Source organism: Lupinus angustifolius, chromosome LG03 (assembly GCF_001865875.1).
Source record: "Lupinus angustifolius cultivar Tanjil chromosome LG03, LupAngTanjil_v1.0, whole genome shotgun sequence".
Taxonomy (NCBI): domain Eukaryota; kingdom Viridiplantae; phylum Streptophyta; class Magnoliopsida; order Fabales; family Fabaceae; genus Lupinus; species Lupinus angustifolius.
The window spans coordinates 692,589-702,679 of record NC_032011.1 but is presented as its reverse complement, the minus strand read 5'-3'; the positions used below and the strand labels follow the sequence as shown (position 1 = coordinate 702,679).

Here is a 10,091-nt window from a genome sequence, read left to right as displayed (position 1 = left end):
TGTTAAATAACTCACATGAGTTCCATAAGAGTGAAGTTAGTTGAATGAAGATATGTTGTTCCTAAGCATGTTCCAAACCAATTACAATTAAGTAAAAATAGACAAAATCATGAATGTTTGATTTTTTAAATGATACAACATATTGTGATTAGTTTGTGACAAATTTTGAAATATACTTGAAGACAGCAGATTCTTGTCCGAAGTTAGTTGTACTTTCAATTTTGAAGTGAAGGAAAAACAACCTAAATATGTGATTGTGACACGTGGAATTTTTTGGTAACAACTTATTACTTTCATGATGTATGGTTATCTTTCCAACAAATATCATTACCAGTAATCTAGCGCTGAATTTTTTATTTTTCCTGGAGATTAAAGCATAGCCTTACAACCAACACTATATTAATGAGTGTGACACATGGAAAATAAAAATAAAATAGAAGAGACAACATATAGAGCCAATGACAAAACATCAATTTTTTTGGGTGTAATTTAATATTTTTTGGTGTAAACAAAATATCAATTATGTGCATAAAAAGGTTAATCACAAAATAGGAATGTGAGACATATTATTAGCTGCATGGTAAAAATGCAAATAACAAAACTTGTAGGGCTAACAAATAAATTACAGAATAAACTATATTAATTCTGAATGTACCCTTTAAAGTTTATACTAGCCTATGTTACTCACATTTTTATTTTTGTCATGGAAATATGGAATGAGTAATTAGTATTGCCTTACTAGTTTCCTTGGGAGGCATGTTGTATCATCCTCATTAATTGCCTGGAGATTTCTAATTAAATTTTACATATTAATAAAAAAATAATTTAAAAAAATAATATAGTATTATAATTTTATCATATTTAATATTTTTATTAATTGGTAGTTTCATTGAAAATAACAATGAAATTGAGATAATCAAAAAAATAAGGATAAAATAAAAAAATTGCATAGAAATTAAAATATATCTGCCTTGTAAAAAACTATCAAAACCTTTTAAATAGTGTCTTATAATAATGAGAACCATATCAAGTAAAATTTAAATGATTAAAAGGTTTTCTAGACCAACTGCACTGAATTTGATATAAGAGATATCACCTTTCTCATAAAAATATTTATCTTATACAATGACAATGTAATAGAAAATATTAGATTCATAATATTGGTTATTGATTTGTATCTTTTATTTATTATTTATGGGAATGATTTATTTTAACACCTTAGTCAACAATTATGTACAACAACCACATAGAATCCTTCTTCAAATTTGCATATGCTTTCACAAGCACACCAAATTCACTTTATCAACTGCATTTAGGATTATTAACTAATTTCACTGTGAATCTCAATAATTATCACTATTAAGAGTTAAAAAGATTATGAAAATGGATAAAAATCATATAATAGAAAAAAATCTTGTATAACTCACAAATTTGCTATGTTTAGAAGTTATGGAAAAGGAAGAGAGTGATCAATGGGCAATGATGAGGAGGAATGAAAATGTAAACCACGACTTATTGAGAAGTATGAAATTTAGATGGAAGAGGGATTAAGTAATCATAACGCAAAAATATTTTTTATTTTTTATTAAAAATATAATCAACAAGGAGATATAGACAATAACGCAGTTGTATAACTTTATTAAAAACATTTAGATATTTTGACATTTTGTCTTTAGAAAATAGCCACATGAAGAATTTAGAGGGCTACAAAAGCTCTCTAAAAATATTCTTACGTCTTTCATCAAACTTTTAAACAAAGGAGAAATTTTCTAAAATCATCCATTATTTTCATCTCCAAAGGGAGACTCCAAAATGATAATGCACTTAAATATCTCCACATGGAAATAGGGATAATGATGAAAACTAATATCGTTGGTACCCGTCTGAGCCCAATCCGAATTTAACAAAGAAAACCCATGATGACTAGGTTAGGGTAAAACCCAATCCCATTTTCGGGTTTAGATTTGGTGAAATTAATACCTTACATCAAACTCGTCCCGAACCTGATTGATGAATGTTAAATTATCAAATTAAACACATATATACACTGAAGCCATAATGTGAGATACATAAAAACTGTAAGAAGCAATTAGTTTTTCTTATTTATGGTTCATGTTTAGGAGAAAATATATAATATTGTTAACTGCAGCATTAGCATCGACGTATTGTGGCGCAGAGAGTGAGGTTAGAAGCTTTTGTTTTCATTTAACTTCTACTTACTTTCTTCCTTCAACTCTTCCCCTTCCTCCTCGCATCTCATATTTTTTCTTCAATTAAACTCCTCATACATTCCAAATTCTTTTTTTCAATTTTATTTTAATTTAGGGTTTAATCTGGGATAACCTATGAATTAGTGTAATCCAACCTAAGCACACTTTTCTGATTCAAAAAAATGAACTTGTAGTTCAAACTCATCTGATTTTATTGGGTTTTTGTTTATGTTATTTTTATGGATTTAAATATTTTTTATTTTTATAGTCTTAGTCGGATTTTCCATCAGTACAGGTTATCTGAAACCTGACAGGTTCGTGAGTGATATTATTATTTTTAAACTCATTAAGTTCGAGTGTCGCTTTTAGATTTTAGGTTTGGTGTTGGGTAAGTACAAATCTGTCCGTCATTTTGTCATTCCTACATCCAAATCAAGGGAATACATCTTCTATTCTAAAAGATGTATAATTTCGTGAACCACCTACTTATAATTGGTTGAAATATTTAACAATTATATATTTTTCCGACCAATCATAAACAATAACACATTGAATGACACATTTTTTAAGACATAAGATGTCATCCAATACCTCAAACTATTTTCAATTAATGTCATCCATCATTAGGATCTTACATTAAGAGTGCATGCTCTATGAAGTGACAATAAATTACAGTTCAAAATGTATGCACGTGTAATTTTGTTATACCGTTAGCCATATATAATTTATTATTAATTTATATTACTTTGTTTGAGACTCAATAATACTTAATATATGAATAATGAATAATTTACTGACAATATAAAAAATAATTTACACTATCAGTAAATACATATTAAATACTAAATTAAATTATTATCAATATAAATAAATAACATTTATTGTCTATTGCAATTAATGTGTATAGGAAATTAATAAATATACAATACTTATAATATAATATGTATCAACTGATAGTCTAAACATAAACATACATTAGTTATTGATATTATCCTACTAAATTTTAGAATGATCAAAATATCAGTAGTTCAAATCCTTAGTACTTGGGAAGAACAATTATATATTACAAAATATATTAATTTTTTTACGAAAAGATGATATGATATCTTGATAGTACAAAAAATACCAATCTAAATTTTTTATGAGTTTAAAATATATACACAGTCATTGTAAAGTTGTTTACACTATTAACATATCATTCATCATTAGTTAATTTGTATTACTTTTATTTCTGAGATAATAATAAGGTCGATATATACATATTAAATCGGATTTTTATACATAGTAGCATGTCAAACTTACCCTTTCCTCTCTGAAGGGACCCCACCAAATCCTGTCTCCTCAATTCCCATTCCCTTAAAACCCTAACTTAGTAACTTCCCTTCACCCGTTTGAAATTTTGGCTTCAATTGAAACAATTCCCATGGCGAAAGGTACAAATTCTAATGAGTTTGTGTTTCTCTCTAGGGTTCGTGCAGGTCTCAAGAGAGAGTTTCAATTTGCGATGAAGGCTCAATCAGAGATATGTAATGGTGCTGGTTCTCTCGGCCGAACCCGTGCCAGTAAGAACAACAACCCAGACAGGGTTCCGATTCAACACTTTCCGGATCCTAAACGGTTCAGGAAAACCGGTTTATTTAAGAATGTGGAGGAGCCTCATGATGATATGGTGTGTGAAGAGGAGGTTAGGAGTGTTGGATTGGATGTTACAACGGACGATGAACCGAAGAATCAAATTGGGGAATCGGAACTGGATTGTGATGCTGCAATGCCAGTGGTGGAAATTAAGAATGTTGTGATTGAAACTGTGATCAGTGAAGTAATGCCAGACAATGAAGAGGTTGAATCTTTGAAGGAAGGGGTTGTGTATGAAATTGTGCAGTCCGTGTGTGAAAATGTGGTCAAAGAGGAAGAAACTGGTGTAGAAACTAGTGTTGTACCGGTTTCGGTTAAGGATGATATTGGTGAGGGGGAGAAGATGGAATTAGAGAAGCCATTGGGACGATTTTCAGGATTGGTGTTGAAGCAAAAATGTGATGAACCAAAGGTTATGGATAATGAGGAAAATTGTAGTACCATAGCAGTTGGAATTGATGATAATGTTGCAAGGGAAATGACTTCAATGCTCATTTTTGAAGACGGACCAAAGAGTGATGTGATGGAAACTGTGATTAATGGAGAACTAATGAATGAAGAACCTAATGTGGTATCATTGAAGGAAATGGCTATGGTTGAAATTGCACAGCATTTTTGTCAAACCGAGATCAAAGAGGAGCATGTGGTTTTGCAGGAGTTGGAGAAGGGAGGATCTGGTGCTCCAGTGGTCAATGTTATCAATGGGACCACCCCAGTTTTGGTTAATGGTGATATTGATAAGGGGAAGAAAAGGGCTGTAGAGAAGGCAGTGAGGAGGTTTACGCGGTCGGCATTGAAGCCAAAATGTGATGAAGCAAAGGTCATAAGTAATGGGCAAATTGTTAATGACATAGCACTTGAAATGGATGATAGCAGTAGAAGGGAAGCAGAAAATGTCATAATAGTTACCACCCCAACTCTAACAAAAACGCCTCGCAGCAGTGCCTTAAAGAAGTTTCCGATCAGGCTAAAGGACCTTCTAGCCACTGGGATTCTCGAGGGTTTGCAAGTGAAGTATACCAGGGGTTTGAAGGTATTATCTATTTTTTATTTATAGTTTTTTAGAGTATTGGTGTTTAAGTATTTCTGCTTGAGATATGGTGTGATATGCTTGAGACATTTGTAGGCACGAAGACCTGGAGAAAAAGGACTCGAAGGTGTGATAAGTGGCTCTGGGGTTTTGTGCTCTTGCGAGACTTGTAAGGGTGTTGAGGTATGTTAAATGAAAATATGTTAATGTTTAACCGTCTGAAACACAGTCTAGTAATGTGTTCTTTTTCTTTTCGTTTTTTGCTAAAAGTAGGTTGTCACACCCACCGTGTTTGAGCTGCATGCTGGTAGTACAAACAAACGCCCCCCAGAGTATATTTATCTTGAGAATGGGAATACTCTCCGTGATGTCATGAATGCTTGTTTGGGTCCGTTGGATACTTTGGGGGTAGCGGTTCAAAAGGTCCTTGGTGGCTTCACTATGAAGAAATCTACCATTTGTTTCAACTGTAGAGGAGGTTTGAATTGCATATGTTTGATTTTCTACTGCCCTTCCCATTTGTTTGCATGCTTAGGCAATCTAACAAGCTAGACTGATGAGTTGTAGTGTCTATTTTTGAAGCTGGCAAGGGAGTGTCGAAACTGCTATGTGATTCATGCCTGGAGTTGAAAGACTCCCAACCTAGCCCCATTCAAACACCCATCATAAGCAAAGAAAGTGCTCCGGTAGATGTTCAAACACCCGCTATAAGCAATGCAAGTGTTCCAGTAGATGCTCAAACACCCGCTATAAGCAATGCAAGTGTTCCAGTAGCTGTTCAAACACATACTATAAGCCATAAAAGTGTTCCAGTAGCTGTTCGGTCCAGGTATCTTCTCTGTGTTTGTTTTATAAGCTTAATTACTACATCGTGGTACATTTTTAAGAATTTAAGATTAGCACTTTCCTCAGGGGATCACTTTGGCCTTCTTCTTTCAAACTTATGCAAAATATATGCACTTTTGTATGTGCGTTTTGTCAACAATTCCAATTTCTTCATCCTTTTCTCTATGCTGAAAAGCAGAGTTTTTTTAATATCACATAGCAGGTTCTGATTTTATATTAATAAAATAGTATAGGATTGCAAGTTGTTTCATTAATATCACTTCCACTTCTGTAGACTGCCCCCTGATCATGTGTGCTAAACTACAACTCAACACATTGCATGCTCATATTTGATTACTCATATAACAGATGCACATTCCAACTATTTCAGATCACCAGAACCAGCTGTGGTTCCAAAATCATTAAACAATGGGATGAAGCACACAACATCGTGTGGTAAGAGTCAGGGAAAGCTAACTAGAAAGTAAGTATGTCTGCGAAGTACATATGAAAAAAATTGCTTCAACTTGAAGTATATTTTACTTAATACATGTATGTATTAACGTTTCCAGACTCAAGTCTTATCTGGGGTTTGATTTTGACATTTTTTTTATTAAAAAATTGATAGGGATCTACGGTTGCATAAGTTGGTCTTTGAAGAAAATGTATTGAAAGATGGAACAGAACTAAGCTACCATGCCCATGGAAGGGTAATACTGATCATGATGGTTGTGTTTTACATATTTTTATGAATTTTATTTTTTCTGAGTATGCTTTTGTTGTGTGGCCAGCCAGTATTGCTTGGTTACAAAAAAGGATGTGGAATTTATTGTTCATGCTGCGAGAAAGAGGTGGTTTTCCTTATGATATAGTGTATATTGTGCCACTTATTAGGTTTTATCTAGATATTTGACTACTGCTATTTGTTACAAAAAATGGATGGATGAGCAGATCAGTGCCTCTCAGTTTGAAGCACATGCCGGATGGGCATCTTGACGCAAACCGTGAGTAGTGTTTTATTTGATGTAGTGTTTACTTGCATTGTGTCTCTACCATTGCATTAAATGGCTCATCTGCCAAAATGTTTTGAACTTTTTTTTCTTTCTATTTAGTCATTTGTCATTCCTTCTTTTTATCTTTTTTAATTCTGTAATCTACAAGGCCTATATGATTTTCCCCCGTTTATTAATGTGTAGTGCTTTGTAAAATTGACCAGCATTATGTATTATTGCAGGTACTTGCACATATACACACCTGAAGGAATCTCACTTCATGACTTGTCCATCACTTTATTGAAAGAAAGGAGGTTTTGTACTAGTGAGAATGATGATCTCTGCAGCATATGTCAAGATGGAGGGGATCTTTTGTGTTGTGATGGATGCCCAAGAGCTTTTCATATAGGTGAAATGTTGGTTGCGTTTTGCTGTTATACTTATTCTGGGTATATGTGTGTTGCCTTGCTCTATCTTGCAGTGCTAGGTAGTGCCTTATTACACATAAAAAATCTCATAACCTCTTGCCATTGCAATAAGAAATTTCATAACAAACTTTAATAATGCTCCCAATAAAGTTAAACAGATTTTAATGGTGAACCATGTTTACTATTTTACTTCTATTGATGTATCTGCATCAGATGGAAGCTTGGCTCCCAATTCAAGCTTGACCTTGTTTTTTATTTAGGTAAACAAACAAGCTTGACCAAACATTTAGCGAGTTGAGTTCAAATGATTATTGAATAACTAAACTCAGTTTTGGATGAAGGTTTCTGATTGTGAAATCATTAACTGCAAACACACTGACTTATTAGATGTTTATGTTAGTGCATTTGCTTCTTTCATTTTGTTCCTATCCTAGGTCAGTGAGGTGGATTTTTAATGTTGGTTATTTTTCTAGATTCTAGAAAGAGTGTTTCCTTCTCATCAATAGTTCTGTGCCTCTGAATGAAATGTTTCCAATTGATCTCATCATTCCTTTTGTCATGTGCTTTAAATAAAGACATTTTCTGTTTCCCTAAAACCTGAACTCAAAAGCTGGTTTTGTATTTTTCTTTGTTTCGTGTATTTCAATTTCAGATTGTGTTCCTCTGCCATGCATTCCCAGTGGTACTTGGTATTGTAAATACTGCCAGAATAATTTCCAAATGGACAAACATGGGGAGCGTAATGGAAGTACAGTGGACCGAAGATGCATTCGTGTTGTCAAAAGTGGAGAGGTTGATCATGGTGGATGTGCTTTGTGCAGGCAATGATCTCTGTTATGTGTTTTAGCAGATTTTATGATAAATTGTCTATAATTTGTTCATGCTATTCTCTGCTTTTGATTTGAACCTTGCATGACTTCCGTTTCCCTTTTTTGGAAAGTTTCCTTAGATCTGCTTTTATATGCTATCTCTAAGCCTTTATCCTCAGCCTTCTAATGCTCGATGTAATTTACAGAGGTCATCATTTCAGCAAGAGCTTTGGTCCTCGGACAGTTATTATTTGTGATCAGGTATTGCCATATGTTTACTATACATTGTGAGTTCTTAATATTTAAGTACTTTTATTTGTATATGAATTATCAATTTATGCTTGTGTAAAATTCTGAATGATGTGTTTTTTGTAGTGTGAAAAGGAATACCATGTTGGGTGTTTGAAGGATCATAACATGCAGAACCTAGAGGTACCATAATTTATTTTCTCATCTGATTGGTTTTTTCTTTTGACTTATGGTTTTCTTTAACACATACATTTATTGACGGAGGCTGTTAAGCAGGAATTGCCTGAAGGAAATTGGTTTTGTGGCACCAGTTGCAATCAAATTCATTCTACTCTAATGAGTTTGGTGGTTGGGGAGAAGAATCTTCCAGTCCCGGATTCTCTTCTAAATTTGATTAAAAAGAAGCATGAAGAAAAAGGTGTAGAAACTGAGGTTGGTCTTGATATCAAATGGAGGGTTATGAACTGGAAATTGGCCGCTTCTGATGAAACTAGGAAGTTGCTTTCGAAGGCAGTTGCTATCTTCCATGTCAGTATATTAGTGTCTCTATCATTGTATGCTTAGCACATTGAGGGATGTACTTTTATTCAGTATTTAATTGTTTGTTTTCCAGGAGCGGTTTGATCCTATAGTTGATTCTTCTTCTGGGCGTGATTTTATTCCAGCAATGCTTTATGGGTAAGCAAAGCATCGCCTTCTTCATTTTATGCTCTTTTTTCTTCGCCTTTTGATATCTATGGGTTGTAATGAATTTCCTGTTTTGTTGTTGGTTTGATTTCCGTAGGAGGAACATCAAGGGTCAAGATTTTGGTGGAATGTACTGTGCAGTGCTCAGTGTCAAGTAAAGATGAACATCCTATTTTACTTCTCTTAAGTGCATATTTAGTGCCACAGCAAATCTGATACTGTTTGTGAATTCTATTGTTTTGCAGCGAAGTGGTCATTTCTGCTGGACTATTTCGTATCTTTGGACCAAATGTAGCAGAGCTTCCATTAGTAGCGACTACTGGAGAATATCAAGGACAGGTTATTTGATTTATCTACTTAAATGAAAAATATACCCTACTCTATTGCTTTTAAATTTGATTAGTTTTTAAAAATAAATCAAAGTGAATGTCAACAAATATCTAACCGAAAATTATGATTGCTTTATTCAGGGTTACTTTCAGTGCTTATTTTCTTGCATTGAGAGGCTACTTGCATCTTTAAACATAAGACAACTTATTCTACCTGCCGCTGAGGAAGCTGAATCAATATGGACCAATAAATTTGGATTTACAAAGCTAAGCCAAGAAGAGGTGTGTGTTACCGTTCATGTTTGTTTTCTTACAGTTTCATTTGTTGCTAATCATTAGAGTATTAGACTAATTTTGATAGTCATTATTACAGATTAACAGTCATAGAAAATTTCATCACATTATGGTATTTCAAGGGACCTCGTTGCTACAGAAGCCTGTTCCTGCTGCACTTTGAAGTTCTTTTTTCCTTGAAATTATGAAGTGTTGGTCGGAGTGTGCTTTGCACTTGGTTTTTTTGGGGTTGTTTTGTTGGGTGCAGAGCACACACTCTTTTATATTATGTACAGCGATGTGCCTTTTTGGTGTACAGAAATCCGACAATAATTGTAGTTTTTATATATTTTTTGGTAGCAAAGAAATGATTGAAAATAGAGGAAACTAGGACCAAAGGATTTTGAGAACATGCCAAGTTTTGGTTTGTGTTGGTTTTAAGTTTTAACTAGTTTTACTTTAAATTTGTATTCATTTAACCCGTGGTTCTGATTGGCATCATTCGTTTAGATTTAGTATTGATAAGTAGAGTTTGAGATGGATGTGAGGGCTATGTTTCACAAAACTAGCTGAAAAAGTTTACTAACATCATTCGTTTATTTATAATTTCTTTTAATTAGGCAG

The 10,091-nt window shown here is 33.5% G+C and overlaps 1 pseudogene; it reads left to right on the top strand.

Annotated features, from left to right (window-relative positions):
- Positions 3,547-9,877, top strand: LOC109342764 (annotated as a pseudogene).